General features: G+C 36.5%; 1 protein-coding gene and 1 long non-coding RNA gene across 7 annotated transcripts in view; both read left to right on the forward strand.

Annotated features, from left to right (window-relative positions):
- The window catches only part of NPAS3 (neuronal PAS domain protein 3), a 598518-nt gene that overhangs the window by 362690 nt on the left and 210181 nt on the right, over positions 1-25647 (forward strand). The gene's annotated exons all lie outside the window — the stretch shown is intronic.
- On the forward strand, positions 984-16861 carry LOC125695474 (uncharacterized). The gene is made up of 4 exons (XR_007377958.1): positions 984-1174; positions 14362-14424; positions 15205-15299; positions 16261-16861. It is a non-coding gene; the product is annotated as an uncharacterized LOC125695474 (long non-coding RNA).

The raw sequence follows: 25647 nt of genomic DNA on the forward strand, positions 1-25647 counted from the left end.
AGAATAACTGTCTAAAAGGTTTAATGATACTTGGGAAGCAGTCAACCATTATTTCACTGTGTCTGTTTCTACTACCTGAAAGACTCGGGTTAATATAATGATTGAGTGCTTCCACTTTATGCCACGTGCAAATACAGGCATTGCTCTGTATATCATATGTAATATTATGTAGCAGTTGTAAAGTGTTTTATGTGTACACTGTGCTTTATGGCCATTAACTAATTAATGCTCACAATGGCTCAGTGAGGTAAACAAGTAGATACTGTCACCCATTATTATCACACTGTTACACTGTCATGCTTTGTTTATTAATTTACCTATTTGCTTTGTAATGCCATACATAAAAGAACAATAAAAACAATTGAAAATAATGAAAGAGAAGGGAAACTATCTTTCAGGAGCAGATATGACAATGTTTTATATTAACTGTGAGCTAATAGAGTATACAGTAATATCTTAAAGGAAGAATACAAAATGAACTTCACCTATTTTGTTTAGTAGATCAGATATTCTAAGAGGCAGAGACTAATTAGATGTCTTTTTTCTTTTTTTTTTTTAAAGAACCAAGTACAAGTGCATCATAAATAGGGTAAAACCTCATTTTGAAAAGTTACAAGCTTTTTTGCAGGAAACCATTTTAGGTTCAGAATCTCTGAATGAATATGGTGTATACAAATGATTTCTTTCAAAAGCAGATACCTAAATACTGTGTTGCAGATATGTGGTATAATAGATAAAACCTAGTGGATTTTTTGTTTCAGCATTATTCATAGGGGTATGTGTATGTATGCTGAGTTGCCAAAATTTGAAAGTAGAGTAGTGTTTTATTTCAGATTAGGGATACAATTTTGAAGTGATTCCCATCATCCCCACATACCATGTTTTTCTTCACATTATGAAGCAGTCCTGAAGCACCTGAACTAGATTCCATTTGGATGAAACTAAAGCACAAGTGTTTCCAAAGTGCTGCCTAACGGGCTGCAGCTGTTAATGTCTATTACTGAGTTTCTAGAAGCAGCCTAGACCTAGTGTGAAGTAAAGTCCTCTGAAATGCTGATAGGTGAAACACAAGGTCCTCAGCACCACCTGTTTGACTCTGCAGAGCACTCCTACTGAGCTGTACTATTTGGAAGTACAGACATAGTAGCTCTACTAAGAACTACGAGATGTGACTGTAAGTAGCTTTTAATTCTGTGTGTTTCTTCCATTGGTAATTTTCAGAAAATGCTGAGGAAGTTTAATGATGAAATCCTATTGATGTTTTGCAATGTTTAGGTTTTTAAGTTTGATTGCCTTCATTTTACACTTTCAACGTGTTAACCTTGAAAATATATCAGTCTTTCCTTATGGTATTCAGAGAAATAAATACAGTTTGAATTGATTAATTTTACCTGTCAATTTACTTATACTGCCATTAATACATCTCCTATGTGAATTCAACTGTTGTACAGTGTACAGTTAATGTTTAGCATCAAGAAAATACTCATGAGATTTTTTTTGGTTCTCTCTTCTTCATGTTTCTTTTGCCTCTTAAAAAATAGGTGGACTGGAATAAACATATTTTTCCTATTGAATGATAGGAATCAATGATATTTCTATAAGTTTTTGGTTCTTTAATTGCACTGTGTTACATGTTCCACAAAATCAAATTTAGCTTATTTCAAATAGTAATTCCTTAAATATACTTTGTAGAGTAGGCTTGCTGATAGAATGTCCCTGGCTGACAGTGATGGCTATAGAAGCTTGTGATCAATGAATGTACTTCTGAAACAAAATTACAGTAGAAAAAAAATCAGTAAATAGAGAAAAAAAATGCCTAAGTTCTGAATATTAATAGTGTTTATAATGCTGCTTTTGAAAAAAATACTGTATTTCATGAGGTGTTCATTGGGAGGTATTGAGTATTGTAGTTTGTATTCACATCGTAATGACATTCACAGCTGAAAGTAATTCACATTTTTCATATCTGAATGTAAGCTACAAACCAGAAAGTTGCCACTTTCTGGTTTTAGCAGTGGCTGAACTTTGAATCCAGCACACAAGAAAATGCTACAATTCTAAGCTTTGAGAAATAACCTCAAGAAAATATTATGAGTTGGCTGGGTTCAGAATTAGGGTGGGTGATTAGATTCCTGTATTTCCTGCTGAGTGGTACATGCTTGTTTTGCAGTAGTATTTTAGTCAGAGGTTTAAACAATGTGCATATCTATTCAGTCTCTCAGCATTGCTGAGCTGCTTTTTATTGATTTTTTTTTTTTTTTTCTTTTCATCTCTGCAAACCCAGCGTTCTCCGTATATTGTAGAAATCTTACAGTAGCATTCTGCACAATAGGAGTTTTAATTAGAATTACTTTCAGTTCATCAAAAAACATCACTGTTTTTAGGGATGTTGTTTAGGGATTGTTATGCTCTGTTGATACTTTCTGATATTAGAGTATCAACAGTTGATACACTAATATCCCTTTTCTAAGAAAATAATAAGAAGTCCTCTTTTCATAAAACAGTAATAAGATACTAAAGATTTTGTTCACCCTTTCCTGAGTGACATATGCAGTGTATATTTATACCATACATAAGTAAAGAACATTCCATTAAATGCAGGGATTTCTTTTATCAAGTTATCACAGTTTCTATATTTGACAGTAATAATAGTATTTAGGCATTTTTTTTCTCTTGAGAACAATAATGAAGTATTTATTATAGGCCTGAAACTATCTTTGGGTGGGGGAGAACTGGTTTGACTTTTTCTGACTATTAGCTTTCTCTCTGTTAATTTTTTTCCTAGGTCTGTCAAGTACTATATGGTGATATAGTAAGCGGGATGTATTTTTTCACATCGGTGCCTTGTTAATGCTGTTCATTAATCTAGAACCACAAGCACTTGTTCAAAGGTGGTCAGATATTCCATATTTCTGTAAGGTTTGAGGGAAGGGTGACAGCTCACTTACAGCATCAGAAACCAGATCTCATTGTATTGTCATGTCATTTTTAATTAATTTTTTAATTTTTAATACTAATAAATTTAATAAAATTTTAATACTAATAAAATAGGAGAGGTTGCATGTGAATTCACAGCCTGTAAAAGCAATTGGAGTAATACAGCAGCACAATCCAAAGTAAGTCATTCCATCAGATTCTAGTATCCCAGAGCTTTGAGAGTTTAAAATAGAGTTAGTAGTGAATTGCTACATAAAAAATGTATATGAATTTTATTACACATCAGGTTAATTAGGTTTATGGAAGTTCAGTATTGTCTTAAAACCTGCTAGTTTTTATATTTGTTTTTTTAAGTACTGTTTTATATTGTATGTGTGTCCATAGTGCAATGAAGTCCCTACGAAGGCCAGTATATCATAATATTCATACAATGTTCTGTTATGCTGTTCAGGCAACTAATATGTCAGTCTTCCTGGTCTGCAGAAGTTTATAGTAATAAGTTTAATTTGTTTTAGGGCCCCTAAATAATTTTAAACAGAATTGCTCATAATAGATTTATCATCTTTAATCACTGTATTAGAATTTGAAAGTCATTTTAAAATATTTAAAATGCTATTGACAATATTTAGTCATGTTATATTAAGAAATTTGTACACCCCACTTTGAGGTTTCAATATATAGTTTACAATATGTAGTTTTTCCAATGTGCAGTTTTAATTATATAAAGCAATCCAGTCTTTTCATTTTGCTTATTGTTGGAAACTGGAATCACAGATTGTTTTAGACTGGTAGACACCTAAAAGACTGTTTAGCATCAACTCTCTTGCCATGGGCAGGGACACTTTCCACTGGACCAGGTTGTCCAAAGCCCCACCCAACCTAGCCTTGAGTACTTCCAGGGGTGGGGTGTCTACATCATCCAAATTCAGATACAAGCCTCCTGCTCTTTCATAAATAAATCCTATAATGTCATTACTACTTCTACTTTAACCAATTTGGGAACAGTTGGCATTCTGTTTTCTGACAAACCTAGACATAGTTCTTTATGATGGGTAAGAATTGCTGATGTGTAAAACCACCAGTGAGAGCTGCTGCTTAACACACCAGCAGACAGAGCTTCCATGGGCCGTGGTAGTTATCCTGACAGGTTTTTAAATATTTGAGGAAATACTAAAATTACAGATCTGACTGCTAATGCTCATTAAGCTGCAGATCAGATAAAAGGTAAAAATAAAAATTCAAGTGTTTAAAAAGAGGCAATACCAACCCTACTGTTATAGGTTGAGAAGATAGCACAGGGCTTGATAGTAAAGACTTGACGGTAAAGCAGCAAATGAACAATGCTGTACTGTGTTTAGAGGCACCACACTCACTTATTCCTCCTTTGTCAGTGGACTAACAGTTAGCTGTAAAACTCTGCACCTCCTACAGATAAATACATGCTCTTAGATGCTTCTGTGCTTTTTGCAATTCTTGAGGGGAGAATATTAACTGAATTTTAAACAATGCATTAGGGAAAATTAAGCATCAAAAATATCAGAAGGGTTTCTTTAGAAAGGAATGCAATTTAAATTTTACTGAAACTAGCTCATATTCAAATGGGTATCCTATTCAAATGAGTTAGACTTTTTTTGATACTGTTATGTACATCTATAATAAAAGCAATGTGAAAATAGCATTCAGAGAATTTCACAGTAGGGGTTATAATTGTGCTCACTTAGGGACCTGATCTGCCATTGATACATGTGCATAATTCCCATTAACAGTAATAGGAGTAACACATGCTTTTTGATGGCAGAATGGATTCTTACTCTGAGTGCTACGATATTACCATTCCTACTGTGATAATAGCAATATCATATTGCCATGATAATAGATACATCACTGGAGCTAAATTAAGATTCTCGGAACCGGAACTATGTAAGGAAAAGTAGGAATAACACCTGAACGGTAGTAACTGAGAGCAGTGTGCGTATACAGGGCAAGAACAGGAATAAAAACTTTGAATAATTGGACAGAACACATGCAAGCAAATGGTCCTTTCTAACATTTTTGAGCTAAAAAGTATGGTAAAATGGCCTCACTCTGGATCAGTGTGCAAAGATCACTACCTGCCTTTCTTTGAAGTATGAATGATAGTGGAAGGAGCAAGGAATACTGAAGCAGTCTGCAGGATATTTTGTTTGTCTCCCATGCAGTTGTTGCTTACTTGAGCAGGGACTCTGTCACATTGAAAATGCTGACTCTGGCCCACCCACTTGCAGAAGGTGTACTTTTTCCTTTCTTGTGTCTCAGTGGAGCACGCCCAACAGGGATCAGATCACTGCCTTGATCTCGTTCTGGCAAGGGGAGCTTGCTGCCCTCTCACAATGCAGACAAAGCCTCAGTAGCTTCCAGGGCTGATCTTGTGGGATCCCATTGCAGTGCTCTGGAGACTTTTACTGCTCCAAGTGTGCATTTCTCCTTGAGAAATTTCACTAGTGGCTGGGGTCTTTAAATCATCATTCTTTTTTAGAAATACAATAATTGAAGGGATGGAAAAAGTTTGAATTACAAAGCAGCTTTTATGCACTTTACCTTTCCCAATGCCTAACACATTCATCAAAGTTAAGACAGTCCCACTGATCTTATGTAACCACCATGTCTAGAAATGGGGTTCACTCTCTTTTCTTGCACTGATTGCATGTCCCTTGAGATCAAGAGCTCAGGGTTTTTCTCTGTTCAGTTTTGCCTGCCTGAAGCCCCATCCCTTATGGAAAGAAGTATTCTGCTTTCCTGAGGACTCGCAGAGAGCTTCTGCAGGGTATAACCTTCTGAACCATATGGCAGACAGCATAAAACCAAACAGATACGCACAGATATATTGAATGCATTAAAATATTACTTGGAGCCACAACATTCTTCAAACACTTGCTACACCTGGTGTTTAAAATCCTCAGTACAAGAATAACTGTAATCTACTCCGTGTTTTAATATGCAGAAGTTGCCACACAAGCAAGCCTGAGATTTATGTATCTGCAACTGCCACAGGTAAAATAGCATTCCTAATAAAGTCTCTACTGGTGTCAGGCATGAATGAAAATCCTTAGGTTTTTGAATATACCTGCTCAGATAGGAGGCATGGAGAAATCCTTTCTTTGTTAGTTGCTCTTATTTACCACTGTGTGGAATGGAAGTTGCTTTGGAAAAATATTTGCATGTTGTGTACAGTCTGGGAGCATATTTAAAGCTGTTGCTTTCGATTTTTTTTTTTTTTTTTTTTTTTTTTTTTTTTTAATTCCTTCATAGCACTACTAATGTAAAGGACATGGATTGAAGAGAGGATCTTCTTTTCCTAGGCAATGTGTTATTGATGAGCTGGCATTTGCCCTGGGGCTCTCCCTGAGGATTGCTTACATCTATTACTCACCGGCATCGATTGGTTAATTTGATAATTCTATCACCAATCAGCTTGGGCCTGACCTTTTGCCATGGCAATGATGGCAGAGTCTTCATTTTTACATTGCAGACCTGGTAGATTGACCTTTCTGAGGAGAATGTCAAGACATCCCTTGATCTTAACCTGTCACTAAATTTGTTAGAATTACTCTGTCCCTTACCTTGATCTATTGTATTTGTAATGTTTAGGATACACAGTTCGTGTTGAAATATTCTTAAATATGTTATGTTGGTCTAATGACACTTTCATAATTAAAAGTCTACTACCTGATAGGGAAGGGTGCATTTCAGTAAGTTTTCATGTTCATTTTCCTCCTATTTGGCTGTGTATTTCTCACTGTAAAGTCCATTGTGGAACAAATACCTTCCCTTGCAGTGACCACATGCATAAAAGTAATTTTTCATCCCTACTCTTACAGATCTGTGAACTAAACAAGATTCGATCAGCTCCCAAATTAAGTCAGGGCTATTCTGTAGGGGATTTCTAGGAACCTAAAGAAAATGATGCAACTGAGTTGAAGCATATTCTGTCTCACTGTCCCCTGAGAAAGTTTTCCTCATCTCCACGTGTGCCCAAAAAATTACCTGGAGCTTATGCAAATTTTCAATTTTTCTGCAAGTAATTTACATGAACTGTTCATTTCTACGCTCTTTTCATTGCACAAATTAAAACACTGTTCTATTCTGTCAGCATAGTGGGTGTATTTTTCGACAAGGATGTATTCATTAAGTGTTTCGTATGTTTTTTAATAAATCTCTGTGTCAAGTAATCCTGATTTCAAGTGTGCTTTTGGTAATAATGGCAGCATTTTACCTGTAGTCAAGTACAACTATCCCCATGCAATATTTCAATTCTACAGTATGTTAAATTTATCATAGAGCACTGAGAACAAAAGTTGGGGGTTTGTTTTGTTGATATTTGCATCATCTCTCTGCATGTGAAGGTTAAGCCCTTCCTTTCCATTTCCCCTTTCTATTTCTTTTGCCTTAAAACTTATCCCATTTTCTCCTTAGGAGACAATTAAAGGGCACTGCTTTGTGACTCTGATTGTATTAAGCGGTTCAGCTCAAATGAAAGGAGAATACAAAGAAATGTCTTTTTTTATTCTCCCTATGTTTTCTGCAAGTGTATGCACAAGTGTAGATAATTCAGTTATCTGTAGTGGAACTAATTTGGGCTATTCTGTGGTTAAAGGTCTTTCTTTAAGTAAAAGGCAGTTAATAACAGAGTTGTAATTCCTAGTGGGGTTGTTGGGTTTTCTTGTTTATATTTGTGTTGTTTTTATTTATTTATTTATTTATTGGTGAGGGTGACTAATACTGTGGAAATCTAATTTGAATGAAATCTTGTAAAATCTGTGATGTGTTCAGAAAATGGACACTTTCCTACTAAACTGAAGCCTGAAGCAAATCTGAATGGACAAGTTAGAGGCTGCTGTGTTTCTAGAAAAAGAAATCTTCTATTCAGAAACTAAAATTATCTAGGCATATAGTAATTAACTGAGATTGCTACCTCATGTTGTATTTATTTCAAGAAACAAATTTAAAATTGAGGAGTGAAAATAATTCAGTAACTGTTACATTGTTTTATTGAGCCGAATACTACCTGTTGTAGTACATGCGAGCAGTATTTATACTCTGCTACAATCCAGATTTTAGTAGTCACTGAGCTCCACATCAAGAAGAGTATTTTGCTCCAATTAGTGCATAGTAATCATACCACACAAATCAAGTGGAGAGCGTATAAACCCAGCGTTTTATGATAAACTGTTCAGATTTCTTTACTGCACAGGTTTCCAGCATACATGACAATTAATGCAAGTAAGAATACTTGCAGACTTCCAGTTTTCAGCAGTACCTGTATTTTCATACATATTGTCCTTATAGTAGGACTTGAAGATAACATGAGAACCATGAATAGACTGACTGTGGTTATTGTTATTTTGGGTTTTTTTGCTTGTTTAAGGAAAAAAAAAAATGGGTATGTCAATAGAGGAAGAAGGTGTTTTGAAGTAGGCAGTGAAACTCTTACAGGAGTTAAACCAATTTTAGTTGTATAATTATTATAGTTTTTTGGGGGATGGAGTCATAGTTATGGCCACAGGTTGTATCAGAGGAGGTTTAGATTAGACATAAGGAAGAACTTTTTCTCTCAGAGAGTGGTCAGGCACTGGATTGGCTGCCCAGGGAGGTGGTGGAGTCGCCGTCCCTGGCAGTGTTCAAGAGGCATCTGGATGACGTGCTGCATGATATGGTTTAGTGCTTGTGGTGGCAATGGTGATGAGGAGACAGTTGGACTAGATGATCTTATAGGCCGTTTCCAACCTTGTGATTCTATGATTCTATCCATGTAACATGCTACACATCTGTATGCATTACCTCATTATACATGCCTTGTTTGCTTTACTGTTTTTTAATTAATTTGAATTTTGAGCTGATACACTTAAGAGATGTGTATCTTTCATTATTGTTAAACAGGATTTGGTCAGGTGCCAATTGAAAGCCAACTTTTTTGCACAGTCCTGCAAAGGCAACTTCTTATGACCCCAAGAACTTTTTCTAGGAAAAGCTGCAGTGTTTGAAAAACTAGTGCAAAATGATTTTGTGATGAGAACAATTTTTGCTAAAAGTGAAGTTGAAATTAACTAAATTCATTTCCCTTGTAATCTCAAGCAAATTCCAGTCTAAGGCTCTAGAAGTTAAAGGTTGCTGCTATAGCCACCTATACACCTTTTGTTCACAGAAAATTCAACTAAAATGAAATCTGTTTCACATAGACCGGAATATGCCCCCTGCTAATTAGAAACAACACAGGAAGACTGAAACAAGAATAAGAAAACTTGTATTGAAAAATTGAAAGATAAGATAGTTATCCCTTTGATTTACAGTTACAGAAACAATCTTCATTGTTTTAGTATCGAATCTTAGCTTAGTTTGTGAAAAAGGCATTGATTTAAAAATATTTAACTGTGCATTATGAGAGAGACAGCAGACTAACATTTTTGAAATTTTTAATGATAAGGTTGTATATAGCTAGATAAGAAAGAAGAGGGCATAGATTGATAGTATTGGCACACTGAATACAAACTGTGGTTGATAGTGGAGAACTACTGACCTGCTAGTTGAAAAATGTAATTTAATGTTTAAAGCCACAGGCTGAAACCATTACTCGCAACTGGTGTTCACTTTTTAAACCCAAAAAGTAATAGATTCCTCTACAAACTAATGACTGTAGTTCATATAATTCTATACCTATTAGAAAATTGAAGAAGAAAAGTATTTTTCTTCTCACCTCCCATATAACTATATGCTTCTCTGCCAACAGATCAGGTTCCTGACCACTTCCCTTCTGTTTTTGTTCCCTCCCCTCCTGCCCCCATCCCCGTAGTCTGTAGGCTTTCATTGTTTTCTCATCTCTTCTCTGGAGCAGGATTTCATCAATCACTTTGGGAGTAGTCTGCTCTTGTAATCAAGGCTGAGATCCATCAAGTGTCCAGGCAGCATCAGTTTCTTTCAAGCTGCCCAGCAGCTCTGGTTTCTGAGGTTCTTTTTTGAGGTTCAGTGCCTTGTAGTGAGTGCTCAGTGACTGAAAATATCTTCAGCTCCTTCTTACAAGGGGATTTGCAATTCCCACTGAAACATGGTCACAGCAACCATTCTATGAGAAATCGCTCAGGCTCCGCACAGTGCCATGATGTCTTATTGATCCAGGAGCACTATTGAAAAAAGGTTGTAAGGAAGGAGGCAAGGAGGAAAAATTGTCAGTGACATATGCGTGTATGAAAAGAGCAAGAGAGAAGAAAGGTGGAAACACAATTTGCACAGTCAGAATCTTACTGTGCTGGCAAGCTGCATTCGAGAGTGTGAACTAAATGCTGTTAGCTGCAACAAGCCCTGTATGTAGACATCCTCACACACTGTAGAATTGTCTAGGGGATCTGAGGGAGGCTCTTGGAATACCACTTTAAAGACAACTTAAAGAAACACACAGCCTTGTACAACCAACTCTAAGATTATTCTTTTCTTGTTGGGTTATTTATTTATTTTGGGTTTGTTTTTTTCTTTTTTTTTTTTTTTTTTCTTTCAAACTGCAAAGACATTTCTTGAGAAAAAGCTGGAGGAAAGCCCACTGATAACTAAGAAAGTAAAATAGCATATGAGTTATTAAAAGGTCTTTTCACAGAAGTGGGATTAATTTCCATATCCCTTAGGAATCCCTGCACGTGCTTTTATCACAGAAATGGCATTTTGGTGGGCGGGTTGAAAATTGCTTAATAAGATTAAATTTTAAAAAGGTAAGGCTACAGTTCAGCAGAGCTAACCAACGTAATTTAGAAGAATAATGCCCCCACCAAACTGAAAGCAAAATCTGCATTCTGTTTTTATCTGAAGATATTATTCAATACATTTTTGCACTAGACATCAATAGCTGAACATGCATCAAAATAAATTCTGGAGTCTTTGCCTCCAGTAATGGACTGCACTGGAATTGTTCCCATTTAAATAGTGCAGGGAAAAAGCACAGGGGAAAATTACATTTGCTGTAGAAAATATCTTGCTGTGGCAAAGTTTTCATTGTTTGTTAATTATAGAATAAGGGTGTGAAAGGCTGCTGTAATTTCAAATTTATTCTGTCAACAATGGTATAGGACTTCGTTTAAATCCTTTTGTGTGTATGTTTTTCATGTAGTTTTGGGACTGTTTATTTGTAACTCTATATGTATTCTACAGTTTCTGGAATATTCTGCGCTAATATAAACATCTTCAGACATTGCTTATGAAGTGTATTATTAGTTCTCCTAAAAGCAAGAATTACCATAACTCACTGGAAAAGAGATAATTTGTACATCTTTCTGACACATTGGAAACTTTTAATGACTCCATTAGGCCCTGTGCTATTTCTTGGGACAACATTCTACTATAATAACAGAACAGTTTACTCAAAATTGTAGGACTGTTGTGCACAAGCTGATATTTTCAAACATTGTGTCAGTGTGGATGTGAGAGAGCATCAAGTCATTTGTTCTCTGTGATTTGTTTTCCCCCCTAGTAGGCCAGGTAAATAAATACTCCTGCAATAGCAAACAGAGAAAGATGTTGAGATTACTATCTTTCATGAGGATTAAAATGACAGTGGGTTGAAGAGAAGGCAAATAAAGCTTGCGGATTTGGTTTCTATTCTTTTGCAGCTGATGAGGCACACAAACTTCTTTAACATTTTCTGTCCTTTGACTTTATAAAGCATTGGTGGATTCTCCCTTTTTCTTCTGTTGTTACATAACAGTTCTATTTCTTGTCAAGTAAAACCAGACATTTCTTTCCCTTTTAATTGCATTCCAGGTAACAGAGTCTTTTCAGTTTTCCTCTTTGGGTGAGATTCTCTTTCATTTCATGACTGACCAGGCCATTTTTTCCATGCTCATGATATGCTTCAACCATATCAAATATAAAAAAAAAAATATAAATGATGTCTCTTTGCAATTTTGCAAATCTACAGTTGCAGGACCAGTTTTTCAAGCTCCTTCTCTATTAGTGACTTCCTTTGTCCAGCAAACACCAATTATACCTCTTCTTTTAGACGTTCTGCTCTAGTTACCCTGTTTTATTACACTGATAGACATTTTCCTCCTGAATATACACATTCACTAGAAATAGAAAATAATATATAAATCTGACAGTATAGTGCTACAATATACAGTGAAGTTGTGTGCCATTTGTGTACAAAGTTCACACCTGCAGACTGACTTTCTTATATTTCCACTACCCAAGCTGAACATTGTCTTTTCAGATGAATGGCGCAAAAGTATTTTTTAAGGTATTGCTGGTTTCCACATGAACATCTGTTTTACCATTGCCTCTTTTCAATCTTGGTGCAGACAAGCCAGCAGCAAGCAGAAATCATGATTTCAGGATAATTTCAAATAATGACTTTCAGTCCTGGCACTTGGTACCCCTAACATACTCTAGAGATTCCTAGGTACCACCTAACTGCTATTAAATCTAACAGCTTCCATCTACGCTTTGTTTTTGGGTCAAAAATGTCTGCCAATTTCTTTAGTTGTCTCCTACCTTTGTCCAGTTCCTTCCATCTGTTTAATCCTATGAACTGCCCTCAGACATCTTGTCTTTCACACAGTTAAGATCATCATCTTTCATATATCAATTTGATACATTTTCTCTACATAGCAATCACCAGTTAGGTGGAAGTATAAAATCAGTATCCTAATTGAAACCTACCTGTCTCCCAATCCTATCATTGAGTTAGAAAGCTTATGATCATATATAATTCATTTATGCTCATATACAAATACATACATTGCATAATATTTAAGTTTGGCATAAAATACCATATCAGATTTCACACAGTCTTCAGGTTCCAATCAGAGAGTTTGAGTACCTCCTGAAGAGTCTTAGCATTTTCTCTCTATGGAATGACTCTACCAATGCCTTGCTGTTTGCCATCAGTATAGTTAAGCCAAATGAAAAATGTCAACCATAGAAAGAGCTTATATCGGCCTAAAGACAGCGCACGGGCCTCTACCCAATGAGAATGAAACCACAATGCATTCTGCTGCAGGCTCAGCATCACACAACAGAGTCATCCTTTTTTTTTGTCTTTTGGTGTAATGTTGCTCTAAGGGATGCTGTCAATTCACCCGCCCTTTCTCAGATTTTCTTTAAAGCTTCTATCCTGAAAGAGAGGTGAATATGTTAAGAAAATGAGTTGAAAGAAAGAAACAAGCAAGCATCTCTAAAAATTCAATAGTTACATTTGAGGGCAATGGCAACTTTAGAAAATCTCTTCAGGTTTCATGAGAAGCCACCACTGCTTATTAAATGTTAGAAAAAATTGTTTAGTTATGTTAAACATCTTGTCTGTTTCCTCATATACCTTTTTCCTTTCCTGGAAATGTAACAATGGATGCTTCCTCTTAGGGCACAAAAATGAGGCTGAACTGATCCTCTATTTCAGCACTTAGTTTATCATGGAAATTTTTATTGAAGTTTCCATTAAGCCTTCTGGCCTATAATACAAACAGTATTGTTATTGGTTCTGCTGTAAAAGAGAGATTTTTATGTTCAGCTTTGCCATCTGTTTAAAACTGCATGGTAACACCAGGCAAGAAAATCCTGCCAAACTATTTCAACATTTACAACAAGCTTGTTTCATTAAATAACCTAGTTGGCCTTTTCTCCTAAATGAAATACGTTCTGTTTTTATGGTCATGAGTTATTGGATGACTCCTTATATGTTTAATTCTAAGAAAATATAAAAAGGATAGGGCCTGAACTTCTTTGCTTAGTAGCAAAGGTTGAAATAATTCACTAAAGAGAGATGGAAGAAACAAAGAATTGAACCATGGAAGGCCTAACGACCTAAGGAAAGTTTAGTTTCTGAGTACAAGAAATTGAAGGATTGTCAGTTTCAGAACTTACACACAGGGTATCTTGTTCTCCTGAAAAGCACAAATAATTTTTGAGCAGGTTTACTGTTCCAAGGAGGTCAGGACAAGAACAAGCATACTGAATGGGAATTTTATTGGTTATCTATTTCTGTTGCTCTCAGAGGAGCTCACCAGACTGTGATAGAGTGCTCCAACATATGAGTATTTTAGGAGAAAAATGAAGGATACCAGCCTACCCAAATTACAATTTTCACAGCACTGCTGAAGTCCTAAGATAAAATGTATGAAAAATAAACATATGAAATTAAAAAAAAAAAAAAAAAAAAAAGCTAGGCAAAAGAACTTTTCCAAGGAAAGGATCAGTTACCTTGTCTGATTTCTGCTGTGTTCAAAAGTTGAAATTAAATGAACTTCTTATTTTAGACATGAAATCTTATTGAAAACAGCAGCATAACTGTTGTTAAGACCATATTATCAGGATTTCAGTTCAGGTGTTTACCTGAACTTGCAAAGATGCATCTCATCTTTTCCATCCACCTACTCCCAGCATGTCTGTTCGTCTTTTTTCTTATTCTAACAGGCCAGAGCTAGAACAGCTTGGACTTGGGACTAACCTCACAATGAATTTTCTTGTGTTTAGTAGGTGAGTAGATACCTCTTCCTTCTAGTAGTCAGAGTTGAGAAGGTAGGGTTTGTGTTTCTGGAGGCTTCACTCTTGATGACTTTTGTTTGCTTGCTTTGTATTTATTTATTTATTTTAATTAAACAAATATGTAGGTATCCTTTCAAAAAGCAGGTATTGGGCTTATTTTGTTGTTGTTTTTGTTGTTTGCTTTTTTTTTTCTTTCCAGAATGCTCTGCACTCATTTAAATGCTGTATGCTTTGTATTTTAAGCTCATGATTTCAAGTGCTGTCTTGACCATCTCTTGATGTTGAGAATAGAATCAGAACAAGAAAGTTCTTCATTTCATATGAAGAATTTTGTGATGTTGACATCATGTAAGTGACAAATAAGTGGAGTAGAACCAAACTGTTGACCCCTTCAGCTTCTCCAAATCATTTTTTAAACTGACATCAAAGATTTTGTAACAGTTCTGCTTACAAATGATCTAAGGATATTGAAACATGATGGATAAAGCAGTTGTTTTCACGCCATAGCAAATAAATAAAATTGTTTATTAAGCTATAGAGACAGAGATAAGACTCTTGTCCATTCATGACTAATTGCTATAACTGACTTTGTATTCTGAATCTTTTTATTGTGAATTCCAGTCTTCAGATTCAGTCTGCTGCTTTCTTCTTAATTTAATCATTGATTGTTTCAGGGTACTACTTTATTTCAGGCCAAAGAACTGAATTATTTGTGTTGTAAATAATCTGATATGCATTCCCTAGTTTGATCACTTTTGCTTCTTTCAACAGGTTTGATTGGATTCAGTCTCTGGCCATTTAAAAACTGCCATATAATCAATATAGAAGCTGAAATACTGAAGGAGACTGATGAGAAAAGATTCTTGGTAACAAAATATGTGTAGCATTCTCTTTTAGGCTCTTTACATGTAACTGTGCAATATGACAATTTCCTGTTGGTCATGGGAGCCTGTTTATAGAATGTTCTTCAGTACCTGTCAAGCTTCTGTAATTTACCTGGCATAAGCAGCAGGAAACACACATTGTAGAATGAAGTTCTACATGCTAGTCATTCCTTCTACTGTGTAGAGCTTGCCCAAGTGTGTGTAAATGCCATCTTTACAATCATGATTTTAGAAAACAGGTGATATGGGAAATTTACAATTTAGAATGTCAAGAAGTGTTCTTTGTAGTGCTGGATCTACAGAAGAGTTCATACCACATCTCTGTTATCATCATATGCTTTTCAGATACATACTGATAAGATTCGTTATAAATTAGAGCTAGAGTAATTCTTTATTCTGCAGAAAGAAAGTTGATCTTACTCAGTAATCTAGTAAGAGCTTCAAATACAGGGTTGAATGGACTGAAACGGGCTACTAATTGTCTGTAGTTCAGCTTGACTTGAGTGGCCTGGCTGAGTTTTTTAGGCGGACATAAGCAAATTCTAAGCATTGGTTTATCGAAATATGAGTTGATGCCCATGCCCTCAGCCTTGCCTTTTCATTGATGGTTACATAGACTTCTGTGATTCTGTGCTGCGTTTTTCAACTGTGTTTTATTTACAAAAATCTAAATTTGGGGTGTAATTAGTATGCTCTGTATAGTATTTTTTAACCTTGTCCAGAGGGTACTGAAATCACATGATTTAAAAATAATATTTTTAAATCTTGCCTTCTTGCAATTGGCTGAGCCCTGAAAAGGGTGGAGCATTGAGTGCAAACTGGAAACCAGTTTGTGGAAAGACTTAAAATATGAAAGAGATTTAGATGTAGTCAGTTTGAACTAAATTGCCCTAGTAAGTTATTTCTGAAATGACACTGAATTTTCTACAATATCTTCTACCAGCTTTTCACACATGGAAGGAATATTTTGGATCTTCAGAATATGGAAAACTTTTCTTCCAAACTGATAGAATAACATGTGCTTGTGAGAAGAAAAAGAATGTGCATGTCTGAATTGATTGAATGCATGCTTCAGGGAACACTGAAGAAATTAAGGATGGTTCATTCCAATAAAATTACAGTGATAAGAGACTGGCTTCAAATCAGAATGGGTCACAAGTGAAATGAGTTTGGTGGTGTTTGCTAATCCTTTTAGATATTTATCCCCACTTCAGTCTCCTTGTAAGATTTGATGGAACTCAGCCTTACTGTTTGTCTCCAGTCAGTAGTGTCCTAAAAATGAAATTATAGGTTGTTTCATCCAAGTGCTAAGATGGTGAGGTAGGCTGATTGCAGAAGTATTCACACCATGCCTTTCTTCCTATGTTGTTTTTGCATGTAGACAGTATTATAAAATAATCATTTTCATGTGTCATAAATTCACCATCCCTATACAATAAGTATTTTTTCTCCAAGATATGAGTTAATTTAAGTGGTCTTACTTCTTAGTAGTCATTGTTCTAAACACTTGGATGCTATGTGCACTATGCTTTCCTGAATTCGTTTTGTTTGCTTCTTTTAACATAAAGCCATTTCCTCTGGCTAGCTGCACCAGTCTTCTCCCTTGTGCTTTGGTCTTGGTCTGTTTTTCTGTGTTTCTCTAATGATATATTGATCACATTACTGCTGAGAAGCTGAGGACTGAAATATCATGTAAACATGTATACTTCTTTTTCATAATTTGCATCAGGGATTATACATGGAAGTTTAACTGGCTTTGAAATTCAAGTGTTGTCAGAAATTCTAAATCCACAGAGGTAGGCATGGGGGACAAAAGTCACCCTATTTCCTACCCTGGGACCAAAAGCTGCTGTATGGCTTCAGCGTGGTGTTGCACACCCTGTGGGATGCCAGCTGCATTACTCAATCCTGATTGGGGTGAGGAAATTTGGGGGGGGGGGGGGATGGGGACGGGACAGTGAAAGTCCCGATTTAGTGCCAGTGAGATGTGCTACTGCTCTTCTTCAGCCTCTGGGCTGAGCGATCAGGCAGCTGGCAGGCAGGTGTCACCTGGCTTGGGGAAGCCTTCTGTGCTTACTACTTATTAGCATCTGATCTGATAGCTTTTCCAACATGGTAGTTGTCGCAGATGCATGTGACAATGTATTTCTGAACTCTTAAGATCTGATGAAATAGATTTTTAGCAGAAAGCACAAGTCTGTTTTAGAGAAAAGATATTAGTATCTTAGTGTTTAATTCTGCATAATCTAAGACAGACACACGTTGAATTTTCTTTATCGGTGACTTCCTGTTGAAACAGGAAAGCCATGAATATTTCTGTGATTTGCTTGTGGAAAAATAGGAAAGGAAAAATACTTTTGAAATATTATTAAATACAATGAAGTATTATGCAAGTTGTGCTGGTTGCTATGGCATTTATGAGGTAGAAAACAAAAGTGACATTTTTAACCATTGTACTTATTAACAGTGTTAACTGTATGACTGTTCTGAAGACAAAATAAGAATATGCAAACTAAAAATTACAATAATTTTAAAAACACATACAAAAAGGAACAAACATAACTTGAAGTCATATTATGAATTTCTAGTGTTTTTTGTGTTCCCAATTTTTCACTCCAAAATATTGCAAGCATAATTGTGTAATGTTTGCAGAGTAAGTAAATACCAGGTACCTGCAATGAGTGATAGAGAAAAGAATGTTTTTGTACCATATCTTTGCTGTGTGTGGTCTGCTTTTTAATCAATAAGCAAATCGTGAACGCAGGCAGATAATTATTTATCCTTGAAAAATATATGCAATGATAATTGGATCCTAATGTTTAACCCCTGGTGGTATTTGTGACAGTTTTTTGAGGAAGATTTTTGGAGTTTCATTTTGGTCTCATGTTGAGATGACTGGTTTTGATATCTTGGATATAAATAACTAGTTGTTCCCATTTCAGGCCCAAGTGTGAATTTTCAGATTTACAGATTACAGATGTTAGATCTTACTTATTCAGTGCTGGTGTTTATTTGTTTCTGGTATGTCAGATAATGATTTTCAGGCTCCTTTTCCACTCTTGAAAGGTCTTTGGGGCACTTAGCCTGCATTATACCTAAGAGGTCTGAGAGTTCTTCAACAAAGAAAGAATTTCTAGATACCTTCCTTCCGGATGTGTCAAGGGCAATACAGACAAAAGACTGATGTCTCCTTTAACAGCTTGATAAGTATCTCATGATATTCTGTGAGAATCAGTGCTGTTTCTAACTTGTACTGTATTCCCATTCAGCACAATATGGTTCAATATGTATACTATATGTGACAATGGTGAAGACTTATCTTTGCCCTGAGGGCTGAGTGCTGTAGCACTTCTCAAGTGATAGGTTTGATAGAAATGATGATTCAGAGGCAATGATCTGCTAAGAAGTCACATTAAATATGTGTGAGAATTAAAAACATTGGTCTGTGTTTATCTTGATTTTTGTTTTGCAAGTTTCAAAGCCGCATTTAATTCCGGTATCAAAATCCCTTGTAAGGTAAACTAAATCATTCTAGTATTGACCATTTTTTCAACTTGTTCTATTGAGGCATCTTCCCAGCTGAGTTCCTTATTGAATTGTATTTCTATGAGGGTATTGTAGGTTAGCAGAGCATTTTTATGATACACAAAAGAGGTGCCTTCTGAATTTCCAATGCCTTGCATAGTGTTCCCTATAGAAGAAGCAACTCTGAAAGACAGAATAAATCAAAACAGAAACAGTTGTCTCTTCACTCGCTCCTGTTATTTTTCCTTAAGTTTACATTTCCTAGTGTGGTTTCTCCTGCCTAAATTTTTAGTGGCTTAATAAATGTATAATTTCCAGAAACCTTAGACATTCTCAGCTGCTTAGCAGAAGACTTTATTTCATTAATGGAAACAAAAACATAATTTAATGCGAAACATGTCAAATGCACAAATGGTGCTGTCTGAACACTCCTAAATTCTGTGCTCAAAGTTAGCTTCTGGTGTCACATAGTCTTGCAATAAATCTGGTAGGAGGTAGCTCTCAGTAATAAAGGAGATTTTCAACTGAAGTTATGTTGTGCTATTAGTTTTTGTCAGCTATTGTTAAAGTTTAGACTGCAAAAAAAAATAAATCTAATTGCTAGCCCTCAGAATGCTTTCCTGTAGTTTTGTTGGTTGGTTTTTTTTTGTTTTTTTTTTTTAATCAGTATTCCAAGCAAAGACCCCTGTCTGAAATAACATAGATAAAGCTTATAGCCCATTTTGGTGCAGTTTGAAAGGAACAGAAGGACCAAAGCCCTGTCTTGGGGCTTAGAACAGAGCACTTGTCTTTGACTGAATTTTGTTATTCTGAAAGTGATTGGAATGTGTAGGTGTTTGCTGTTCGCACAAATATAATCAAGCACAGATATGCACATCTTCTCTTGTTCTACATCTTCAAAGATTAATCTTTTATTAAAAATACATATATAATATGATGGATATATGATGATGTAAAGCAGTAACACTGTTCAAACATCCCGTATTCACTCACGGTGTCATAACAGCAGAACGGGCTCAGCAGTCCTGCTAAGAGTAAATTTGGTGGGGGTCAGACCATTACATTTATTTTACTTACGAAGCGCAGGAAGGTTTTCAGGTGTGCTTCCTGAGCTGAAAGATCTGTACACTTTGCATACTGTTAGATCTACTATTTAAGAATTATTTTTACTTCTCAGTTTAAAACTTAATACGTTTTAGTATTTGACAGTAAAACAGCGTATGAAACTACGGAAATAAGGAATCCAACACATGTCAACTCAGGGAACACAGGATGTTTTAGGTCAAAATGAGATTAGGTGAGGAAAGAAAAAGAAAGATAAATGCATGAGGAAGGAAAGGGTGAACAGCAGTAAGAATTCACAAACTTGTGTGTTTTTGTACCTATAAATACATATTTTTGTGTAAAGAGACCTGCACGGATCATAGCACTACTGTGCCCTCTCTTTCTTTTCCCTAAGGCTAAATTTCAGAGATCTAGAATTAATTTCTTCACTCATGACCTTTCATAACAATCAGGAATAAATGATTTTCCTTCACTTATGTCCATGCCACATTTTAAGGTTCTGTAGGTCTCCAGCAAGAATTACCAGTAGATAAACTTACACTACCTCAAAGTTATTTGTAAGCAATGAAAAGAAAAAAAGAATATAGAAAAAAAACGTAGTTTTCTTTTTTTAACTAAAATATTTGTTGTTCTTTTCGAACAATTTTTAGTTTGCACAGTTTTTTATGCTTTTGTTTTTCAACTGAGAAGCATGGGTTCTTTCTAAGGATTTTTATTTCTTTCTTAGTAAAGAGCTGCTAATAGTATATTATTATTACACTAGTCGTTATAGTAGTCTTGTCAGTACATATACTCACCTTTCTCAAACTGAATCTGTAAAATAATGAAGGAAACCATTGGTGAATTAAACAGCTTGTTAGTCATGGAGGATGGTTGGATTGAATTCTCCAGAGGGTTAACGTAGAAAGTAGCAGCAATGAGATCAAGAAAAATCAAGTAGACAGATTCTGAATATATATATTAAGGCATTCTATGAGTGTAGTAGAGGAAACAGTTTCATTTTAGTATCTTGGTAATTCAGTAACTTTCCTGTCTGGTGTCTGGTCAGAATTTAGTTTAAATGAATTAAGCAAATTGTTCTGGACAGTTAGTTACAATGGATACTATAATATCTCACTGAGAGCAAAAAAGACACTGAGGCAGTCCTGTACTACACAGTAAAGCTTCTTGTTACGAGCTGTATCTTACATCCTCCATCTATAAAACAAAAATAACATGATATGAGCATTTGTATTTCGGTTCTATATCATATGCATATTTTCGGTATTCTTGGAGACAGTGAAACCCAGGCCATTTTCTTTTCTTTTAATTGAAAGAGTACTGCAGTGTCACCCTCATTCGGGGTTTTTATCAGGCTTTTAAAATAACTTTACTTTTCCTCCAGCTTACGTGCCCCCTATCTTCCCACAGCTCTTCCAGCTGTGACCCTTTCTGCTTTTCCGTGACAGTGACGAGAAGACAAAACTCTCAAAGATTTCTCCTCATTTATTGGGAATTTCTCCTTCCTACCTGCCTCAGCTTCCTCTATCAAAACTTAAATTTTGGTATTTCATTATTGCCCAAAGAGTCTGTGGTGTCACAAACCTGTGTGGATGCATTCCTGTGTGACCTAATCTTGGTGTTCCTGCTTCATCAAGAGGATTGAACTAGATGATCTTTTGAGGTCTCTTTGAATCCCTGACATTCTGGGATTCTGTGATTATTCTTTGGCCTTCTCTCATTAACTCTCAGTAAGTTTTTCTTAATACAGACATAGGTCCCTTTGAAACTAATGCCTCCTACTTATTTCCATAGAAACTACAACAGATATAAAGAGCACAGTACCACTATTTGATACAACAAATTCTCAGCTACAAAACACTCTTTTTCAACATAGTAACTCACCACTAGCTATGCATTTTTGCCAGCAATGAACAGGAGCTTAATGTCACACTCAAGAATCTGCATGGCCGTCCAGAACTTGGCTTGTCTTTTATCTCACTAATGCCAATGCAGAAACACACTACCCACCGCTTTACTGTGCTTACACCCGCTGTTTAGTCTCCTTAAATGTTCAAAAAAGCATCAATGAATGTCACTGGGTGCCATTTTTTCTGCATAGAGGAATTCAGTGCCACACATTTGCTTCATGCACGCTTCCATGTCAGACACCATTTTGTCAGACTGCCTCTGTGTTGCCATCTGTCCTTTAGCAACAAAATGTAATGGGATATTGGGAGGAAGGTTCAGCCTCTACTGCCATGCCAATAACATCTGCCTCTGATGTTGTGGGTCAACATAGGGGAAAAAAAATAATAAGAGGCATTATTTTCAAAACAGCCTTTGCTATTTGTTATTTGTTAAGGAAGTAATACAGTAATAATCTTGTATAATCCAAGTTTTCATATGTGATTGTTAGAGACAGTAAATAACAATATTTTTCTGCTTTATTAATAGTGTTGTTTGCCTGATTATGTTGTAAATGTAGTTTTTGGTATACTGTTTAAAGCACTTTCAGCATGTTCTGAATAATTTCAAGGACTTACTTAGTCTTCCTTTTAGGAAAAAAAAAAAAAAAAAGTAGTAGAATTTCTGTATTAACCACCTCTTAACATAAAGAATGAAAAATGTGACAAAATGAAGTATCATCTAATTTGAGAGAAGACAGGTTTATGTGACTGTAAGTGGGATAATTGTGACAGGTACAATTACCACAGTCAGTCTTCACTCAAAAGCTTCATGATTGATCAGAGAATCCAAGTATGCTCCTATTCCAACAGAGGGCAGTAGGAAATCTCTAGCTGTTATACATTGTCCTCAGTAGTACCAGAACTGACAGCCAAATTGTTGAACTGAGGATGCTACGGCAGACTTTATGTGACTTCTACCTCATGGTCATTTTTGTCTGTTGCTGAGACCAAACACCTTATAATGGAATCAGCAGTGACTGCCAGCTCTCAGTGCAAGTGAAGAATCTGAAACATATCTTTCTTTACAGACAGATTTTCAGGCCCCTACCAAAATCAGGTTCTATGCATGAAAGAGTTATTTCCACTAGTTCCACTGGTGCAGACTGTGTCATACGACTGTTTATATTTTGCATTATTGAGCTAGTATGTTAAGAATTTATGTACAGTTTTGCATGACCCAACAACTCACATTTACTATAACTGTTCAGTGAGGTCTTAGTTTGACTGCATGAGAGGTGTTGATTCCTGTTGCCTTGGAAGAGTCAAAATGCAGCCCAAATTATGAGTTTCTGCTGTGAAAGAAAGGAGGACATGTCCATGGACACGTAAATGAGAGCATATCTTACTTTTGTAGCAACTGTGTAATTAATCTGGATGGTCTTTCTCTCTGACTGTGGGAGAACAGGATGTGGCTGATTGGCACAAATGATTTTTTTTTGCACAGTACATAGATTTAAAAGCATAACCACTTTTCTCTCTTCAGATAAACCTGCTCCAGTGAATTTTCTTACAACCTATTCATGGTTATGATGTTAAAAGAATTCCAGTGTTGATAATGGTAATAAACACAGTTCTGTGTATTTAACATTGCTGAAACAGATTTCCCTCTCCTGATTGAAATCTTAGGAAATGATTCTCTTCTCAGATCTTCTCTGTATGTTCTAAGTAATGTGATTAGGTGCTTGCTAAATATTGGTCTAACATGGAAAAAAAAGATGGTCCTGATATCACACACAAGATAGAATCCAGAAAAACCAGCCTACTTCTCCTGAACTAGATAATGTCAGCTGCTTAGTGCTACTGTTGAAGTTGACATGCTACATAAAGCAAAGCAGCAATTAATTAATTCAGATGTGCAAGTTTGTTCTATGCAGAAGATGGTAGTAGAACTGGTAGTAGAAATTAAAATCGTTTGTGCAGGAAAAAGGATGACTGTAATAATGGAACTAAAACATTAAATCATGGTTCAGCAAGAACCTAAACAAATCCTCAGAATCCAAACAACTTCAAATTTCAATCATAAGTCAGATTCTGTATAAGCTTTATGCTAGGGGATCAGGCCCATTCAACATGGGTTTACGAATGGTAGATCCTGTCTGACAAACCTGATTTCATTCTGTGACCAGGTGACCTGCTGAGTGGGTGAGGGTAAGACTGTCAGCACGGTCTACCTGGACTTCAGTAAGGACTTTGACACTGTCCCCCACAACATTTTCATGGAGAAGCTGGCTGCCCGCAGTTTGGATGGGCATATGCTCTGCTGGGTGAAATACTAGCTGGATATTCGGGCCCAAAGAGTTGTGGTCAGTGGAGTTAAATCCAGTTGCTTTCAGTCATAAACAGGGTCCCCCAGGGCTCGGTATGGGGCCGCTTCTATTTAACATCTTTATTAATGATCTTCAGGGGATTGAGGCAACTTCAGTAAGTTTGCAGACATCAAGTTTGGAGGGAGTGTTGATCTGCCTGAAGGGAGAAGGGCATTAAGAGGGACTTGGATAGACTGGACCTATGGGTCAAATTTAACTGTATGAGTTTCAGTAGGGCCAATTGTTGGGTCCTGCATTTTGGTCACAACAACCCCAGGCAACCATACAGGCTTGGGGAGGAGTGGCTGGAAAGCTGCATGATGGAAAGCAACCTTGGTGTACTGATGGACAGTTGGCTGACATGAGCCAGCAGTGTGCCCAGGTGGCCAAGAAGGCCAGTGGCATCCGGGCTTGTATCAGGGATGGTGTGGTGAGCAGTAGTAGGGAAGTCATCCTTCCCCTGTACTCAGCATTGGTGAGGCCTCACCTAGAGTACTGCATTCAGTTTTAGGCACCTCAGTACAGAAGGGACGTTGAGGTGCTGGAGCAGGTCCAAAGAAGGGCAACAAAGCTTGGAAGGACTTGGAGACTCTGCCCTATGAGGAGAGAATGAAGGAACTGGGGCTGTTTAGTCCGGGGAAGAGGAGGCTGAGGGGAGGCCGTATTGCCCTCTTCCAATATCTGAAAGGTGCTTACAACGACAGTGGGACTGGTCTCTTCTTACTGGTGACAGGTGGCAGGACAAGGGGAAATGGCCTCAAGTTGTGCCAGTGTAAGTTTAGGTTGGATATTAAGAAGCACTTCTTTACAGAAAAGCGTTATTAAGCACTGGAATAGGTTCTCCAGGGAGGTGGTTGGGTCACTATCCCTGCATGTGTTTAAAAACTGTTTGGATATGGTGCTCAGGGACATGATTTAGTGGAGGGTTGTTAGTTAGGGTAGTATGGTTAGGTCATGGTTGGACTCAATGATCTTGAAGGTCTTTTCTAACACGAGTGATTCTAAGATTCTTTGCTGAAGGCTGCAGAGAGTTGGTGACTGTAAGGCCAGAACTGCAATATCTACTGGCAAAATTCTGACACTTCTCTTACAGCGTTGCTCAGTGTAGCTAGTATAATTAAGATGTATAGGAACAACTCATTAAAATGGTGACAGCTTTTTGTATTTTATAGTCGAGGAATTAGATGAACTATCTGGAGATACCAAATGAAGAGATCATTTATATCATTTCATTGTTTCTGTACTGTTTCTCTCCAGTTGGAAGAATGTTTACGAAGCATGTTGTCTTTTAAGGGCATGCTGAAAAATATTATGCTTAGATGATTTTAAAAGAAAAGATTACGTTCAGTTGTAACTTCCCTGTGAAGGGAATCTGCTGCTTTTTCCCCTTTAAATATGGTAGCAGCCTGTGAGCACAGGGGGATATATCAGCTGTGTTTGTGGATTTCTGTTTGCGATACGTGTGCTAAAAAGCTTTCAGTTTTG

This window comes from Lagopus muta, chromosome 6 (genome assembly GCF_023343835.1).
Source record: "Lagopus muta isolate bLagMut1 chromosome 6, bLagMut1 primary, whole genome shotgun sequence".
Lineage (NCBI taxonomy): Eukaryota > Metazoa > Chordata > Aves > Galliformes > Phasianidae > Lagopus > Lagopus muta.